General features: G+C 32.5%; 1 pseudogene; it reads right to left on the reverse strand.

Moving 5' to 3' along the window:
* Window positions 1-13,648: 13,648 nt before the first annotated feature.
* Window positions 13,649-20,139, reverse strand: LOC129312891 (disease resistance protein Roq1-like; annotated as a pseudogene).
* Window positions 20,140-20,640: the final 501 nt, after the last annotated feature.

Below are 20,640 nucleotides of genomic sequence, written 5' to 3' on the forward strand. Positions count from 1 at the left end.
TGAACTCTTTTTTTTTAGGAGTGCTAAGCACCCTAAAGTCTTTTTCTCAAAGTGCTAAACACCCTAAAATCTTGTTAAAATAAAATTGAATAAATATTGTCAAAATATTAAGTATTTTAATATTTAATAATTTTTAATATTATTATAACTATTAACACAAAAATGTACAGAGAGTATTAAATTTGAATAATGCAATATTTTAGAGGAAGATCATTAGTTGACCTAAAAAATTAAGAAACTTAACCAATATTAAAAATATAAGTAAGTTTTGACAAGCAAAAAATGCAAAACGATTTGGATATTGTATCAAAGAAAAGATCGAAGATCGATATATAAAAAATTATGTACAAAATTTATAAAATGCTGGCAAAAATAATATTTAAATATAAAAATATTAAATTGGATGATGTAATTTTTTAAATAATAATGTTTAAATTATTAAATATTAAAATATTTAATATTTTAACAATATATATTCAATTTTATTTTAACAACATTTCAAGGCACCCAACGCTCCGAAAAAAGACTTTAGGGTGTTTAGCACTCCTAAAAAAAATTAAGGGCAAATTAGCACCAAAGGACATGCCACATGTTACATGTCATTGTGTGTAGACCCCACACACATTTCACATCAGTAGAAAATGAAAAAATTGATGGTTGATTAATGGAAGGGGGTTTTTGCTCCTCTAAAAAATAGTTTAAAGGTAAATTTGCCCCACTTAAGAGTATAGGGTACCCAATACTCCTAAGAAATAATTATAAAAGGAAAAGTGACCTTTAACCCTTTATACAAATATAACATGAGTTATTTGTGAAACTATGAAATATGTGATTGTATGCATCATATATGCTTTATTTTAAAATCTCAATTAATATGCAATTGTATAAGGTAGAGAAACTTTGGTTACTGAGTGATTATACTTACTCCTCTCTCTTAACATTTTACAAGCTTTAACTCAGGTGTTAAAAAGGAAAAAGCCTCAGAGATTTAGTAATTATTTATTCCTATTGTAAATTCTCTTTCTTTATGATAATGTATGTGTAATGAGTATGATATTGCCAACTAGGATCATATTTTAATTCTTTACTTACACTTCGTGATTTGCATGATTAATTTATTGTATTTTAGATCCTTAAAATTATTGTACAAGTTTGAGTAAATTTTTTATAAGGCCAAAATTCTAGTACAAATGTTGAAATGAATTAAAATTTCTATTTAAGTATGAATATCATGTTTCAAGCAATTCTGGATCTTCCTCATCTATTTTGATTGACGAGTTGAGAGTTGAAAGTGATATATATGAATTATGTTGGTTGTAGCTTTTGGCACAAGTATTGGGTTCTGGACAACATATGTATTATAGAGAGTATGAAAAAGTTTGAAAATGAGTTTTAGGTGTCCAACTCGTTTGTGTAAAATTATTTAGGAGTAATACTTATACCGCTAGCTAGTGTACAAAAAGAGCTTTCTATAGATACTTAGATTACCTCAATTGAATCTCAGATGAAGAAATAGTGCACAACAAAAGTTCACCCTTGTGCTGTTAATTCAATAACATAGTTGCTATCAAACTATGCAATGCATTGCAATGCAAGGCATAGCAACAGACATGCTGTAGCATATCCCTCTGTGTAGTCCCACATGTTGTTTTCTAACTAATGTTGAATCTTTTGATCATTAAATGGTATCACATGCTTCCATAGTTATCTTAAACTCTAGTTTAGACCAATTGATGTCCTTGAAATAATTTTGAATGGTTTTAAACTTGGGATCCCAATTTGAGAAAGAATAGAACTTGTTTTGAGAATATTTTCAAAATGGTTAACCATGGATTGGTAATCCATTTGCATCAGTCCTATGATTACTTAATAAGTTATGGTTAAGTTATGGACTAATAAAGGCAACCTTACACACCATGACAAGGTGATAATAAATTTCTAAACTATGGTTATGATGTACTTGAATGGGTCTCTTCTTCATTATATTCTGTTGTGGCATATGTTAGCTTATTTGACTAATCTTATTTAATTGTTTGTTTTTTGAGATAACAAAATTAGGTTTATAAAAGGGAGGGAAAACACAAGTATTAGCCTCTAATTTTAACATGTTTTAGTATAGGTTCCTATAATTTTTTCATTGTTATTCCAGCTTCTTTTAGTTTTTCCTATTTGCAACATTAATCACTTCTATTTTTTAATACAAGGCCATGGAAAAATCATGCCAAGAAACTAAGATCAAGTCATGTCTAAAGACACGAGGCTTTTACAGTTGGGCGTAGGTCATCAAAGATAGAAATATCAAAATTTTCATATGATGTCTTATGGGCCAGTGGATCAGTGCATTAAATATGGTCAAAAGTGACGGCCTAATTTCTAATGGTAAGATCTTTGATTTTCTTGATAATCACAAAAAGAGGATGGCTTTCATAGTAGTTATAATCAATAAGTGATAAAGTCTCCATGGAATCAGAATAAACATTAATTTTGCATAATTTCTCATTCTAGCAATGATTGAGGCCTTTCAAGATTTTTAAGAGCTCAATTGCTATACTAGTGTCATAGTTAAGATATTTGAAAAATATTTTAATCCAACTACCCTTATCATTATTGATGATGCCTACACAAGCAACAGCACCATTAGTACTAATTGAGCTATTAATGTTGAATCTAACTCATTTAGGTTCAAGAGGGCTTCATTTAGCTTCATTTCTTCTGTCTCTTTTGCTCAAATGGTTAGTCTTGGATTAAAGTTTTACGACATTAATTATCTATTGAGTACAAGAGAAGGCAATGTCACTTTCTAGAGTATCATCTTTAGAGTAGATCTTCTTGCATATGGCCTTCTATATTTTCCAACATTCTTGGGCAAAAAGCCTTTACTAAAGCATTCTTCTTATTCTCAAACTACCTACTTCATTTTTAGCATTCCAAGTTATCCAATTTTGCATAAAAAAGGTATTATGTTTTGTAGGATTAACTAATCCTTTCTAAACCTTTTGAGCATCCCTATAATCATGCAAAATATGAATAGAAGAGTTGGTAGAGTTACAACTTAAGGGGCATATATGTTACTGAGGGGTATTTTTATTAGTATGTGTGTAGTTGGTTTAGAGAAAATCCCATATAGCTTTTCAAAGAAAATATTTAACCACTTCCAAATTTTAGACCAAATATCAAAGTAGTTTTAGTCCTTATAGATCTCCAAAGTTTTATGAGAAGATTTAATAAAGAAGTTACTACCAGAGAAGGGCTGCCAAAAAAGAACATTTTCATCATCCTGTTGATTAAGAGGTTGTCTAAGCATAATTTTTAATTCACATCAAAGTAGAGGCAATGTTTTAAAAGATCAAAATTTCATTCACCTATAGTATTGCAGAAATCAGAGACTCTTGTATGAAGAATAGACTCGACATTGTGAAAAGCATGTCTAACAAGAGAATTAAGGAAGGGAGACCATTTATCATGCCAGAAAGATATATGGTCTCTTTTACTCTCTTTCTAACCAACTTGAGACATAAACTTATTCTTTTACATATGCTACTCAAGGTATATCAGCAAGAGCTTGGTTTGACAACCATAGGAATTGTGAGTTTGTTACATTTATATTTGTCATGTAAAACCCATACCTAGAGGCAAATTGGTTTAGTGATGAGATCCCATCAAAGTTTCATGATAAAGATAATATTTTTATTCTTGAGCTTCTTGATGCCAAGTCTCTCATCCTTTTTTATCCAAAGTAATATAGTCCCAAGATAAAAGATGAGGTTTTTTGTTCCTAACTAATAAATCCTAAAGAAAATTTCTTGAGATTTTTTCCAATTCAGCCAAAAATTGTTAAGTAAGAGCATAGTTTGCATGGTATAGTTAGGAAGAGAAGAAAGAATAGATTTAGTGAGAACAAATTTTCCCACAATATTCAAATAATGACTTCTCTAGTTTGGTAGGCATAAGTCTGTCTTATCAAGAAGAGAAGCAAGGTATTTTCCAATATTTCTTGTGAGAGGAATTCCTAAGTCATCATTAATATGTGAAGCTCTATTGATATTGATATTCTTAGAACAAAAAAGCTTAGATTTACCGATGTTAATCTTCTATCTTGAGGCACTATCGTAAAAAGACATTGTTGAATGATCATTGCTTGACATAGAGATAGTTCTGCAAAAAGTAGTAGGTCATCAGCAAAAGTAAGTAAGAAAAAAGAGGCCCATAGTTTAATTGGCTTTTACTCATTTTTAACAATGTTACTAAGAATGAAATGGCTTAAACATTCAATACAATGAATAAAAAGATAAGGAGAATTAAAGAGGATTCCCATGTCAAATGCCCCAAAAAAGTGTGAATTTCTTTTATGGTTCTCCATTCGAAAGCGCTCTCATCTGTGTAGTTGAGATGGTGGATAATTTTTTGAGATGACTATTTATTCCAATGGAGTTGACATTATTGTAATGAAGTTGTAAAATAATATGTCAAAAGCCTTCTCAAGATCCACCTTAAGAGCCATAAAACCTTTATTGTTTGTTTTATGCCTCATAGAGTGAATAATTTCTTAAGCAATTATGATATTATTACTACTCTATTGACCCTTAATGAAGCTACATTGATTGTCTCTAGTAAGATGGTTCATACATGCACAAAGTTGATTGGAGATAATTTTAGTAATAATTTTTTTACTCCCTTTCTATTTCACATGGTTGTCTTAATCTCAAAGTTGTTAGCTTGGAAGTCAGGTACTTTAATTCCAAACTGGTATCCTCTAGCTTGTCTACCTAATAAATCAGTAACATATCCTATCAATCTGATCCTCAGCCATCTATTCATTTGTATCCTTTTCATCGGTTAAAGGTTGAGTTTGAGATGAAATAACTTCCAAGATTTCTTTGAGACTCCTTGTTCTCACATGTATCTTTTCCAACTTAGCCTTGCATGGCATGCAAAATAGTCCTACAAGAACAAGAAGAGATCAAGAATGTAATTGAACAAAAGAAAATAAAACAAAATAACAAAATAAATGCTTAAGCAAAAACTACTCAGGCTCTTCCAATTCTAGCCACCAATTGCCTAGACTCTCTAGTAACGGTGCCAAAAACTTGATGCACACAAAATGTTTCACCACAAGTGTACGAGAGTCGAGAGATGAGCCAAGATAAAGAATGTCGAGCAAAAACATTAAGAACCCTAAAAATATTAGTTTTTTTGTGAAGCTATGTGTTTCAGTAACTAACGCTTATGCTGCGGCATAATCAGGTTATATTGCGACATAAGTCCTACTGTCACTGAATTATGCTGTAGCATAATTTCGATATGCTGTAGCATAATTCCGATATGCTGTAGCATAAATTTTGCCTTTTCTTCATCTTCAATCTTTACTTACATATGGTACTTTAACTTTTAATTTGGATTACCCTACACATAATATAACATCGTTAATGAAAGTTTAGCTCAAGTAATCTATTCATTTCAATAAGATACTACCAATTCTCTCTTATCATATTCAAAAGAACTTTTCTTTCATTTTTCTCAAATAATAGTCTCATTTTTTCTTAAAATTATTTAAATGACTTCAAATTGAACCCAAAATTTTCTAAAAACTCATAAAAATGTTTGGAGTCATCAGTAAGCATAAGGGAAGAAAACTCTACTTGATTGTAACGTTATATAAATCACTACAACATTTATTCACTTTAGGGATAACAGTTTTAAAAGTGTTGCCTAATGTAAACAACAAATTTCATACATTAATATTGATCCCTACTTTAAACAATAAATATTTAATAATATTTAAAAATTATACCCTTAAGGAAAAGAGTTCATAAGTGTTGAACTAAAACTTTTCAATATGCAACATAAAACTTGTTGCCTATAAAGATGCTTTTTATCACATCATTTTGAAATTGTTCCCTATTCTAATAAGTAAATATATATATATATATATATATATAAAGTGAAATATAATCACCTCCCTTCAACTTTGTTAAAATGGTAAAAACCTCGTATTTATTTTCAAAACCTACACTTCAGTCCATTTCTTAACACCATTAGAATATTCTGTGTAATATTTTAAAATGTTTTATTATATTAATTAAAATCTGTGGAATAATTTAAAATGATTTATTTGTCCTCATAATCTTCCATCTTCTCTCTCCTCCTATTTTAAAGAATATTATGATTATATTTATTTAATCAATTTATAAGAAATAAAAATTAATAAAATAAATATAAATTACAATAATTAATTTATCTCTTATTATATTACATTTTTAATTATTCTTTGACTCTAAAATTTTTAATTTAATAAATTTTACAAGATATTAAAATTAATAAAATTAAATTATACAAAAATTAATAAAATAAACATAAATTATACTAATTAATTTATATCTCATTATATTAAATTTTTAGTTATTTTTTCAAAGTAAAATTTTTAATTTAATAAATTTTTTATATATATTTGAAATATTATTTTTGTCAACTTATATATATATATTTAAAATTCAAAAAAAATTATAAAAAAAGTTTATATAAACGATTCTTAAACTTATATGGTATATAAATAAGTTTATTTATATTTAATATTATTTTTTATAAATTATATATTATAATTATTTGATGGGAAAATTTTTATTTCAAGGGAAGTTTATATAAGTTTTTAAAATAAAAGAGATGTCTCTGTAATTAAGGTAAAATAGAGAAAATGGTGGTGCATTTTACTCAAAATTAAAAATATTTCCTGTAAATCTTTTATTTAACTTTATATCCCATTATTTCTCCAACCTAGTTGCTTTAATTTAAAATATTCATACATATTTATTCAATTTGAGACCAAACAAAAGGTTACTACATCAATTAATGGCCATGCATAATAAAAGGTTCCTAGATCTATAGATAAGAGCCCAGGAGGCTAGGAGGACTCATCCTCAGTCATTCGAATAATGTAAAAAACATTAAAAAAAAATTACCCATAAATTATAGATTCAGAAAAGCGTGTGGAATTCTAACAATAATACAAAATAGCACAATTAAACCCTATATCTACACCAATTATTGTGCAAACAGTGTAGAAATAGGAGGTGGTGACATTTTGGTAAAAAGAAAAGTGACTGTGATAATATCTACATCAATTTTTCTTAAACTTGGTGTAGATATATTCACATTAGTTATATCACATCACCAATGTATATAATATATTTTTGTTTATTTTAAAAATTAATTTTTTATTATATCTACACCAGTTATCACTTATAACCAATGTAGTTATAAATTTTATTTTAAAAAAATTCAAATATCTACACCAATTATCAAGTATAATTGGTGAAGTTATATATTTTATTTTTTAAAAAAATTATTTCTTAACATATCTACACTAGTTGTTAAGCATAACCGATGTACTTATGTATTTTATTTTTTAAAAAAATTATTTTTTAACATATTTACACCTATTATTTCTTATAACTGGTGTAGATATCCTTTTGAAAATTATAGAAACCCTTATTTTGTGTATCAGTTCATTGCTGCAAAGAGATTTTCCCTCACTCGCAATCAAATCATTCTTAACGGCTACCTTGTTCTTCATCTTCATTCCGAAATCCTCAAGTGTTCTTCGTCTTCTCATTTGCTTATGCCCTAACCTAGTGCAAGCACTTTTCCACTACATCCAGAGCGTTGCCTTCTTCTCCCTCCGTGTTCTCCTTCATTATCAGCTTCAATCCTAAAGCACCCAGATCATCAAACCTAGAATCGTGTATTCTTCATCTTCATTGGCTTCATCTTCTTCCTCTATTCTTCATCTTCAATCTATGCCCCAGCCCAATACCCAGGTAATTTAAAAAAAAATTCTCTTTCGTTCTTCATTAGCTTCATCTTCTCCCTTTGAAATATGATTAGTGAATGAATGTAGTTTTAAGTTTTCCCAAAACAAAAGCTGAGATTCTTCAATTGGATAATATAATTTCTTAAATTGCCATTGGGGTTGTTGCTAACTAAAATTTGATTGATTATGAGTATATTTTGTGTTGTAAAATTATTGAAAAGTCCAATATTTAAGGAAGACTTTATCAATTTTTTTTTAAATTATGAGTGTTAGCTAAATTTTGTTTAAAATTGTTGGCTAAACTTTGTGTTTGCATTACTATAACTTAGTCTTTGTTGGCTAAAGTGCTGAGAGAGAAGGCTAAAGACCCTTAGGAAATGCATGATTGAATTTTTTGTTAATTGTAAATTTTTTGAAAAGTCTAATGTTTAGAAAATATTTTTTCAAAATCTTTTTTAAACTTATTATTTGGCTTTTTTCTCTATGTAGAAGTAGCTAAAGAATATAGAATTGGCTTCCCTCCAACTTAAATTGAAAATTAATGTTTTATCATACTTGCTTTGTATTTTTTTTAGGGTAAATGTGCAAATTTATCTTGAAATTTTATCTTAGAGGTAAATAATATCTTAAATTTTTATTTAAAATAATTTTATTTCGAAACTTTTAAAATGGGTGTTTTTTCACGGAACCGTTAACCTTAAATAACGTTAACCGTTAAAAATTGAAATCTGACCTATAAGAGACACGTGTTGTACACTGGAAAATTTTCTCTTTCCCTCTCTCTACAACGCCATTCTACTCTCTCTCCACGTTCCCATGCACTGTACCGTCCCTTCCCTTCTTCAGTTTCTTTCATCAATCAGTCCCAAAGCTCTTAGGGATGTCATCTCTGCTTCAATACGTGACCATCGAATCCCACACACCGATTTCATATTCAGGTTGTGCGAGAAAGATCTTAGCTTGATGTTTAAGCAAAGAGGGTGCAAGATCAAACCTGAGAATTGCAAATAATTAGGGGAGGCGCTTAAAGTACGTGATGAAAGCGTTGGTTGCTCTACGCGACTTGCCGTTCATGCACAGAGACTTGGGTTGGGACAACGTGACGAGAAGGTGCGATAGAGAGAATGAGTGGTTTGTGTGTGGGTTCGAGAGGTGGTGGGAGCGTTACAGATTTACTCGTGCATGGTGGCGGCCAGGGCTAGGGAGAGGCGCCTGCGTGTGGGGGACATTCGCCGAAGATATGGAGGGAATTACAAAGAGTAAAGGTCGAAGTATGGGGCGTAGGGTATCTAATAAAGGCAAGCTTGCCGTCTGGGTTGCCTAAGATGCTGAGAGAGCTTCAGAATCGGTGCATGGAACAAAACGCAGAGCAGAGGCCACAGGCGACTGACTATTCCCACCCCCTATTGCAGCTGCAGTTGTCGCTATCAGCATAGGAGCCACCGATGGAGGAGGAGAAAGAGGGGGGAGAGGACGAAGGAGGGAGAGAGAGAGAGACGGGAGAGTTTGAGAAGAGGAGGAAGATGAATAGTGCTTACTAAGGGAGAGGGGACACGTGTAAAGCTTGTGTTTTTGACAGTCAAATATTAGTAAATTGTATTATTTTTAAAAATTTTGAGATAAAATTACTTTTAAAATATCAGGCGCCCTGAAGTAAAATTTTTAAAATAAATTTGTACATTTATCTTTTTTTAATTGATCCTATCCTAATGAATTTAATAATAATCCATGTATTTTAGAAAAACAAATTAAACCTAAATCATAATTGGATAGATACCAAATGAACGAATCCAAAATAATCTAATTGGGTTAAAGGATTTATGAAATTTGCTCAAAACAATGTTAAAAATGATAGTGGAAGAATTTATTATTCTTGTAGGGATTATTTAAATGAGAGGCGGCTAAGTATAAATAAAATATACAAACATTTAATTTGTGAGAAATTTTTCAAAAGTCATAAGGTATGGATATGACATGGGAAAAAACTATTAATCATGAATCATTTCCAATAAAGGTTTGTCTTTGTTTTAATAATTGTGATATCTTATATCTTTGATCTAAACTAGTTCAATTGGCAGTTTATAGGCATTTTTTTTTTAAATTTTAAAGGACATACTTCTCACCAAGAATTTAATTGCTATTGCATAGTCAAGGCTTGAATTTAAGCTAGATGAACCCTTGAACTAGTTGATCTAATAAAAGTCTGTCTTTGAATGCTCCTACAATTCTTCTGACAATAAGCAAAGCTTGGGGCAAACATGAAACGACGTGTCGTCAGCATGAAACTCTTGAACTATACCAGTCACCTCAACCCAACTACAACCAGGCTTTTTTCTAACCATACGAACCCTCATCAGCTTCCTTATTTCTAATGCCTCTTTCTATTAAAGATAAGCCCCAATTTGATTCTCAGTCCAAGCCCAATACTGTCCAGCCCAAAGATACTGGACCATGTACTGGTGCTAAGACTGGTTTTGCTTAATGTTTATCCATTTGTTGTTCTAAAAAATTGTATGCCTAAGGCTACGTGTCCTAATACTTCTCACCCGTAGCAATCTTCACGCTATATATATAGTTGCCATGTGCACACTCTGTAATTATCAAAAAGAATATCAATGAATATAATATGATTTTGTCTTCTAGTTTTATTCTATATCTTTTCATGATATCGGAGCAATAAAAATCATTATAGCTCCAATGCCTCCTTCAACATCTTTTGTCTCTATTTCTTTGCCTTTCTCTTCTTCCCTTTCTCATTTTATTTCTATCACGTTAACTCATGAAAATTACACATTACGGAGGCTCGGATGGTGCCCTATTTATATGGCCAACAATTATTTTCCTTAGTTGATGGTTCATATCCTGCACCTTCTAATAATGTTAATGGCACACCAAACCCATATTATTTCAAATGGTTTTAATTTGATCAATATGCATTGTCTGTTATCATTTCTTCACTTTCTAAATCTCTTATTGGGCAAGTAATCACAAGACCTCACATTCAATGTGGTTGGCTCAACGAGAGAGAATGTGAATGGATGAGCCCTATGATTCACGTCCAGCCCTCTAGTCAGCATGTGAAGGTGTAGAATGAATGAAATAGAATGAGTTCTAGGTGATAAAAGCCAATAAAAAATATGAAATTAGTTAATTAACTTGGTTAGATAATTAAAGCATTAATATGACTACTAATCAAGCTAGATTAATTTGATTGCATTTGTAGCTCTTCTTAGAAGCTTCCACACTTGACCAAAACTCAATAACACTTTTAAAATGATGATGAGATGATGGGTTTAATGGCTGCTTGGTCAAATTCCTCAATTCCTAGAGTCTTAAGAAGCTTCTTGCATCAATTTTTGCACACGTGTCACTTTAGGTCTTCTATTTTTGCAATTTGTCATGTAATCCAACCTTTTGACCATTTAATCTTCATCTAATTCCATATTTGCATCTACAGTTATACATACAAGAATGATTAAAGTATGTGTGCGAAATTCCAAATCAAAATCTGAAGCTGATTGTAAGATACAATGCCATTTTCAAAATCCTAGATTACAAACTATGCTCCTACCAGATAATGTACTTGCGAATTTGGATAAAATATCTAAAAATTTCCTTTGAGATTCTTCTAATGGTAGAAAAAAGCCTCACCTTCTTTCCTGGGATTGTGTTGCTTCTAATAAAAAGGTTGGAGGACTTGGCATCAGAAATCTCAAAAAGCCAAAATATTGCCTTTACCATGAAGCTTTGCTGGAGCCTTCTCACTAAAACAATTGTCTTTGGGTACGGGTCCTACGGAATAAATATAATTGTAGCAAATCCACTATCCCTATGGTTGTTAAACCGAATTCTTGCTCCTATATTTAGAGTAGCATTTGCAAAATTTGAGACACATTCATGTCGTTCATTGGTTAGAAAGTTAGTAAAGGTGATAAAGTATTCTTTTGTATGATAAATGGACTTCTCTACCTGGCCTTCTTGTTAAACATGCTTTTCACAATGCCAATTCTATTCTTCATGTAAGAGTCTTAGATTTCTGCAAGCCCAACGTTGGATGAAATCTGGATCTTATAAGACATTACTTTCACCTGAATATTATCAAACAAATTGCTCTTGTCTAACCTCCCAATACACAGGATGAAGATGACATTCTTATTTGAAGGCCCTCTTCGAATAGTAACTTTTCTATTAAATCCACCTACTTAGCCATGGAAAATCAACAGGCACAAGAACACTCTAATATTTAGACCAAAATCTAGAAATGGCATACTTATGAAAAGATCAAATACTTCCTTTGGAAAGCGGCTTAAGATCGTCTCCACATAAATGTCATGTTCTAATGGAAATACCACACAGCATCGAAATTGTCACCTGGGTTGTAACTCTCATAAATCTTCTATTCATATTTTACGAGATTGTAAGGATGCTAAGAAAGTTTGGGAAAAACTAATTAATACTTCTAAACATAATAATTTTTTCTCTCTTCCTATGTAGGATTAGATAATTTGGAATGCTAAAAATAAAGCAGAAAGCATATCTACTAGAGGATTTCCCTGGACAAAACTTTTTGCCCAAGTTTGCTGAAACATGTAGAAAACAAGATGCAAGAAAGTTTACTCTGAAGATAATACTTCAGATAAAGATATTGCTTTCTCCTGCACCTAAAAAATTATAAATGACCTACAACTTTAATCCAAACTCGACTATTTGAGTAATTTCAACACTAGACATGAAGCGAGATGGAAGCCATTGAATCCTGGGTAGGTGAGACTTGATGTTGATGGTTTAGCCAATCATATTGGTATCGCGGCTTATGGAGGTCTTATCAGAAATGACAAGGATAACTAGATTACGGGATTTTCCAAAAACATTGCCTACCAACCCAGCATAGCTGCTAAGCTTATGGGAATACTAAGATTCCAAAGATTAATGTTTGTTTTGATTCCATGAAGGCTATATCCTTCATTACTTACAGTTTCGACCACAGCCATCCTCTATTTGCAATCATCAAAAGCATCAGAAATATCATCATGAGAAACTAGGATGTTACTTTGGAATACGTCTACAAAGAAGTTAATTGTTGTGCTAATCTTCTAGCTCACAAGGCCTCAAGCGAGCATTTTGATATCATTTTATTTGATGAGCCTCACATAGATTGTAGAAGTATTATGACTTCTGACATGACCATACCTTGGTCCTTTTGCACAGTTTTTTACCATGGTCTTGTATTTAAAAAAAAACCTAAATTACAAAACATAACAATATAGTATTAATATCTTTATCTTAGGACATTTAATGAATGTGACTACTAATCAAGCTAGATTAATTTAAGTACATTTGTAGCACTTCTTGAAAGCTTCCACACTTTATCAAAACTCACTAACACTTCTAAAATGAGGATGAGAGGATGGTTTAATGGCTGCTTGATCAAATTCCTCCATGCTTGGAGTCTTAAGAAGCCTCTTGCATCAACTCATGCACAAGTGTCACTCTAGATCTTCTACTCCTGTAATTTGTTGTATAATCCAATTTTTTAACAATTTAATCTTCATCCAAATCCATATTTACATCTACAATTATACACACAAAAACTATTAAAGCATATGTGCAAAATTTTAAATCAAAATTCAAAATCAATTGTAAGATATAATGCCATTTTCAAAATCCTAAACTACAAAACATGGCATTTTAGTATTGATGTCTTTGTCTTAGGATACCCTATAACTTATGCCTTTTAATGTCTTTTTTCAACCTAAAATGAATTTAAATTTCAAACTTGTTCTATTGCTCTTATGAAAACAAAAGACAAAACTTAAGTTAATGTCCCAAAAATGTCTAAAAATTGTCAAAATGATCAAAATACCCTTATGTTAAGAGTGAAAACTAATTGATTCCAAAAGCCTAAAAATCCCTAATTATGTAAGAATTAAGCTTCTAAGAATGCAATAGTGCAATAATATCATCTTAAAATGTATGTAAATAATGCAATATGTCACCTACTCTAGTTGAGCTCATAACTTACCCGTCCCCCTCAAATTGTCCTCCAACTTCTTCAAAATTAAACGTAGCTCACATGGGAATGTATTAAATACTTGAAAGAAGGGCTGTCCTGGCATTGGTTTTACTGGGCCCGGCCTATATATTGAAGAAACTTCTTCCAAACTAACTAAAGGGAACTCCATTGCAGGAACTCCTACAGGTGTGCCTCGCTGAGGAGTATTCCCTGATGCAAGAGTAGCCCCAGCTGCGTCATTGATCGAAAGATAGCTCATCCTTGCGATATCCACATAAAGTTATATGTCATCATATTATATATATATATATAAGCAAAATATTAAAAATTAAGGAAGACAGTAAATATATCTGATAGAACCAGAATTCTTGACGCAAATTAGATTAAAACTTAAATGAGTAACCTCTATTACAGTAGGGAAAATGTAGAGATTACAGGCACTAACATGAAAATGCAGAGCAAGAAATTAGGAAAAAAGAAACGAAACACACCACTCCTGACTTTTGAGAGGTCAAGCCCTCTCCCCAAAACAGATTCTAATCCTCAAATGCCTCTCCTTACCTTCCGTCCCACTATTTACATCCCTTCCCCACTGCTCTGACTTGTCAGAGGACGTTACCTTGGTCCCCTTCCTATTCTACCCTTTTGTGTCTCTTCCTTGTTGGGCTGTTTTGTTGGGCTTCCTCTGATACACTCGGCCGCACTTATTTGGAGGCTCATCAATATCCAATACTAAATACACAAACATTACACTGTAATAATATATATTATATCATTGTTATGAACATCAAATAAATACATCACGAACTACATCCATTAATTAATAATTTCATTTCTGTAAATCTCTTCAATTGCGCGTTTACTAGAGTTTACAAGACACTACTATTTCACATCATTTTCTCTTCTCCCCATGCATTATATAACCTTGCAGTAACAATTTAATTACCAGTTGATAACACACTTCATTCTCATGTGTCACTTCTTAAAAATTACATTTTGGACATGATAAACAATTTTTATCCCCAGCATTTCCAATGAACAGAAGCAAAATCTGCAAACCACTCGTGACCCATTGAGATAGAAGTATCTATGACCTATCGGTTTCTCTAAAACATAATTATGTTCTGAGACAGCCTATTTTGAGCATATGCATTGCAATTTTAAAAATTTCACACACCTCACTATCCTCCAAAAAATTTTACACATTTCATTATGAGCCTATATGTCAAGTTCTTATTAATTACATACTAAATACTATTGCCTACACACTAACAGCGCTGTTTAAAACAAATATATAAAACATTGAAAACAATAGCAGAGATACTTTTAACTTCAAATATATAATTAAAAAGAATTAAAATTTTTGAATAAATTAAAAAATAAAAAATTAACATGAAAGACCAAGCAAGATTAATTGACATCCGAAAGGCGAAAATAAGTCTAGGGGAGCCCCACCAACATACGGAGGAGAGAAGAGAGAGAAAAGGACTGGAAAAGGTGAAATGTTTATGGGCAAAATTCATAACTGCTGCAATTTTAAAGATTTCAAAGTGCCTACGAGACAAACCATCCATTTGCGTTCCTAATTTGTTTTAGCAGTGAGCATGATGGCAAATATTTACCATAATACAAGAATGACTAATTCACCGCTAAAGTATGAGATGCATCCATAACTTTCACAAATTAAGCGACCCAGTAAAAAGATCATCAAGTTTGATTATGAGATAGCATAGCAAGCGTCAAGTAGTTCCAAGAACTTACCATCCAACATTCAAAATTGTAATGGCTCCGCAAACAAGGGTCCCTTTTTCATTCTATTGGTGAAGTGTTTCTAAGATTATGACTAATTTTCAGCCATTGGGATCAGTTAAAATGATATGTACTAATTAGCATATATTTAGTGTATGTTATCAATACATCCACATAAACTGATATGTTCATTAATGTAACTGACAAAAATATGGCCCTGCAAACAGTAAAACATAAGATTGATGCCTGCAGACATAGTTTTATGAATTTCAAAGGCTCGAATGAACTTAATTAGTAAACCAGTTGGAATATTTATTAATAAAAGAGCATTCATCTTCACAAGAAATTGCAAGCTCGTATAATCACACTTCTTATATAGTTATTACATTTACCTATAGAAACTGTCGTACATGGAGAATACATAAAGCACATAAAATTCTAAATCAACTCCATTAATGGTTGAATTCTTGAATCAAACTTGACAGGAAATTATTCGAGTCTAGTTGAAAAGAGGAGTAAAAAACTCAGAATAATTTTGCAGCGAATGGTAACAACTTGTGTCGAGTGAAAACCAATATCAAGGAAAGCACTTATTTCATTTAGATTAACTCATTGTTAAAGTGGTGTGTCCCCAATAACACATCTCTCAAGCAAAGAACAAGATACAAGCAAGGCTATTCGATCAAAATAGAGAAACAGATGGTACCATTTATCAGTGCACGTAACACCCAACTCCTGTGCTCCATTGAAAAATCCAAAAAAGAATAAAATGTTCCATTGTCATTTGTCATCATTTCAACCTGAGACAGAGAGATATCAGGATCTGTGAACAGGATATTTTCAATGATGCTGTTTTCTTCCTCATAGACATGAATTCCAGACAAATCTATATTCACTGTTGGGATTCCATTGTCATCTGAAATTACCCTACAAGGATCATATGGCTTGTGGTATTTCAACTCCCATGAAACCTGAACATGATTCCATTTATGTGCAGAAATCACCCTCTCATGTTTGCATCGTATGCCACACCAAATTATATGTTTTGCCATTTCTTGATTATAAACAATATAATTACACAAACAAGTAAGTTGTTCAGTACCATTGACAAACACTCTCAACTTAATATCCAAGATTGAATCGTCTATTTCTGTGCCTGGTCCCCCAACCACACATATGGCTATCTTTGGGAATTTCTCACAGAACCAAAAAGACACTGATGATTCCCTGCTTGCATGGAAGGCTCTTAATATTGTCCCTGGGTCTTTAAATGGCAAGATTCTAGAGCAGTCCCCAGAATAAGGAACTCCAACGCTAGCATTGGGAAGCAGAACGAAACTAACCAAAGTAGATGGAAGAGTAAATATTTGAACGAAATTTGTTTCACTTTCACTCATACAATGCCCATTAAGGTACTGTTTCCAAACAGGACAAATTAACCTTTCATCACTAACATCTGGCAGAGAATAGAGAGACATTGTGGCTGGAGACAATTCTGACATCTGCTTTTCTAGAATTTCATACCCTTTAGATAAGCGAAACCCTCTACTTCCATAAGCCAGAACCACCTCGAGTTCAGGGATCATTAATATGCTGCTTGGTAGCTGTTTCAGCCATATACACTGTCTCAAGTATAGCTTTTCCAACCCAATAAGATTTCCAATTGAGAATGGCAGTTTTTTCATGGCAGTTTGATCCAAATAAATGTATCTTATATTCTGCATGGGCTTCAAAACTTCTGGGAAAATCTTGAGACTTGAGCAACCCCTAAGATCCAGAGTCAAGAGAAGTCAATTTGATGTGAGATGCGAACATTTTGAGCCGATTGCAACCCTGGGCACTTAACAATATGAGCTTATCAAGAGACCCAATTGATTCATGAACCCTCATCAAATTTGTGCAATTATCAAGGCACAACATCCCCAAGTTATGCAGTGCAGATAGATCAGGTAACTGTGTCAAGAATTTACAGCCTTCAAGATCCAAAATACTTAAAGAATGAAACCCCTGCAAAATGATCAAATTTACTTATCACTAATATGTAAGACCAGTAGAGTATATGAAAGTACCTAGAACCCATAAAACCTATACATGCCTTTGGTGGTTTGAAAATTTTAAAGCAGCTTTCTGGAAGGCTAAGTATGATTAAGTTCCTTGGGGTTAAAATCAGACGGTAAAGACAATGATGGATATCCATTCCAATCCATTACCCTCAAAGTATTTGGGAGATATCTGGGGCCTCTAGAAAAGCGTGCATTCTCAATAATAAGGATTCTCAAGTTTTTCATCTTCTTGAACGCCAGTCCATTCCATTGCACTTCTTCATCTTTGCATAAGTGCAGCATAATGACTTCAATTCTCTCATTTCCCTTTGAAGGCCAAAGCATAAACAAACCACTGATTTATTAGAAATGTCATACCCCATATCAAGTCATGTTAACTACTTAACTAATTTTAACTTCTAATATGCCATGTTTCAAGTAAACGTTGAAAGAGGGATAAAGTGGGGGTAAAACTACAAAAGAAAAAACAATAACCCATTTCATATTCATCAATATAGTTCATGGAGAAAAGTAAAGCCATGAGATATTTTAATTTACCGTATTTTCTTCCAAAACATGAATAATGTCTTTATCAAACCACAACCTACTGCGTTTGCCAGGCTCAAATGTTGATTCTTTTCTAACAATTTCTTTGCCCATGTTTTGAATTAAGCGATGCATCCTCACACAGTTTGAACTATCAACTTTGATGAGAGATTTGTCCATCAAGACTTTAATGCCAATGTCTCCGTGTAAGCCATGTGCATAAAGCATTTCCTTGACATAACTGAGCTTTAATTTGTTAAAGAAACATGCAATGTCAAGGAAAATTTCCTTCTCATTCTCTTCCAAACTATCATAGCTTATTTTCAGTATTTCATGTACCTTTCTGTTAGGAATTCTTTCATACTTGTCTAGCATAGAATTCCATTCCTCTATTCTTTTACCAAATAAGTCAGAGCCTATAACTTCCAAAGCCAATGGAAGACCACCAGCATAAAAGACTGCACGATTGGAAACATCCACGTATCTTGGATCAACTTTGTTATTCTTAAAGGCATTCCAACTCAACAATTCAAGAGATTTTCTGACATTTAGCTCCTTCACCTCATATGGTTTTTCTACCCCATGATTAGTAAGCAAATCACTGTTTCTTGTTGTGATAATGATCCTACTGCCAAAACCAAACCAGTCATGTCCTCCGGCTACAGCCTGTAACTGTTTAAGCTCATCAACATCATCAAGAATCAAAAGAACCTTCTTAGGGCGGAGCCTTCGTTTTATAATTGGAATTCCTCTATTAACATCTCCAAGCCTGATATCATTTTCTGCAACAACTTCAAAAAGTAGCGTCTCTTGGAGTTGCACGAGTCCATGCTTATTAATTGCCTTCTCTCTAATATCGGCAAGAAAACATAGACCTTCAAATTGATCACCAATTAAGTTATAAACAGCACGTGCAACTGTTGTTTTACCTACTCCACCGGTTCCATAAATCCCTACCATGACCACCGTATCAGACCGAAGTTCCAAAAGTGAGATTACGTCTTGAACAGAAGATTCCAACCCAACAGGGTGATTACCGATATGTAAGGGAGTTCGATTGATCTTTTTGGATACATTCTCAATGATCCCACTTATGAACTTATATTCAGATTGAGACCTGCCACAGGACAAAAAAATATGTGAGGTGAAACTGAAGTTTGTAGTCACATTTAATGTACACTCCCTGTATCAATATGAATTTCAATTCCATTTTTGAAGCAATAAGTATGAAAATTGTCATGCAAACGACATAGAAAAAATAATGACAGAAAAATCAGGATAAAAATACCCATGATGGAAATGCCAGCCAGATATGTTAGCTGCTTCACATAAAGCCTCCCTCCACTTTCTCACTTTCTCCTTGTTGGCTTGGAATCGGATCTCGTGTTTTGCTAACGCCTGTCCGTAACTCCAACTCTGATGTCGGACTTCTGATGGTTCAACACCGTAGAATACCGGCCAGACCAACCGACCTTCTCCCTTGACGGACTGAAGTATGACGGCAAGTTCATCGAGACAAAAAGTCGAGGATGCATAATTTTCAGAGAAAACAATGATGGCAATCCTAGATTGTTGAATGGCATTGGTAAGAGCCGGAGTGATTTCTTCTCCTCTTTGGAGCCCAACATCATCAATGAAGGCGTGAATACCCTTTTGATGAAGGGAATTGTAGAGATGACCGGTGAAATTGTTGCGGGTATCTTCACCTCTAAAACTGAGGAACACGTCGTAAGTCCATTCGCCGGTGAAGGAGGAGGATGGTATTCCTTGACGTGCCATGATAAATGAACGCTGTGACCAGTATTGCTACGATGTACGGATGCCTCTGATATTAGCCGAGAAACTCAAAATGTGAGAAAAGGGGAAAGATGAAAGCCTCGCAACCAACCGTAGAATTAACGTGGAGAACCGGAGACTGAGGTCTGTGCTGACCTAGGAACGAAGCTTCCTTCCACTTCCTTCTCAGTAGGCAGTAGACTACTCTAACGCCACATTGAATCGACTATAAGAAGACTTTGTTTTCTGACAAAAAGTCAAAAGAAGAGGATTTTGGTTTCCCAAGAAATGACCATATATACAATTGATGATTAGAGCACTTAAAATATTATAATTTTTTAAGTTTTTAGATTTTTTTGACATTTATGAATAATTTAATTATTTAACTTAAAATTATTAATATATGATAAATTTTTAAAAACTTAAAAAAAATTATAACATTTTAAAAAATTTAATTGTCATTTATATATTTATGTAAGATTTTATTGTCATTTTACTTTATTTTTAACTTTGTATTATTTGTCATCTTTATTGCCATTTAAGTAAAATTAAATTCAGGGAGAATTTCATTATAAGGCCATAAATGTGATATTATTATAAACAAGACCCAATTAAATCTGAATTCTCATTGCAAGCCAGGAGGACTAAAATTAAACAAATTTTTTGGTTAAATGACCAAATATGTCCTTGACAGAAATGAAGAAAAA

This window comes from Prosopis cineraria, unplaced genomic scaffold (assembly GCF_029017545.1).
Source record: "Prosopis cineraria cultivar Desert tree isolate PC_DT_omini unplaced genomic scaffold, ASM2901754v1 PC6, whole genome shotgun sequence".
Classification (NCBI taxonomy): Eukaryota; Viridiplantae; Streptophyta; class Magnoliopsida; order Fabales; family Fabaceae; genus Prosopis; species Prosopis cineraria.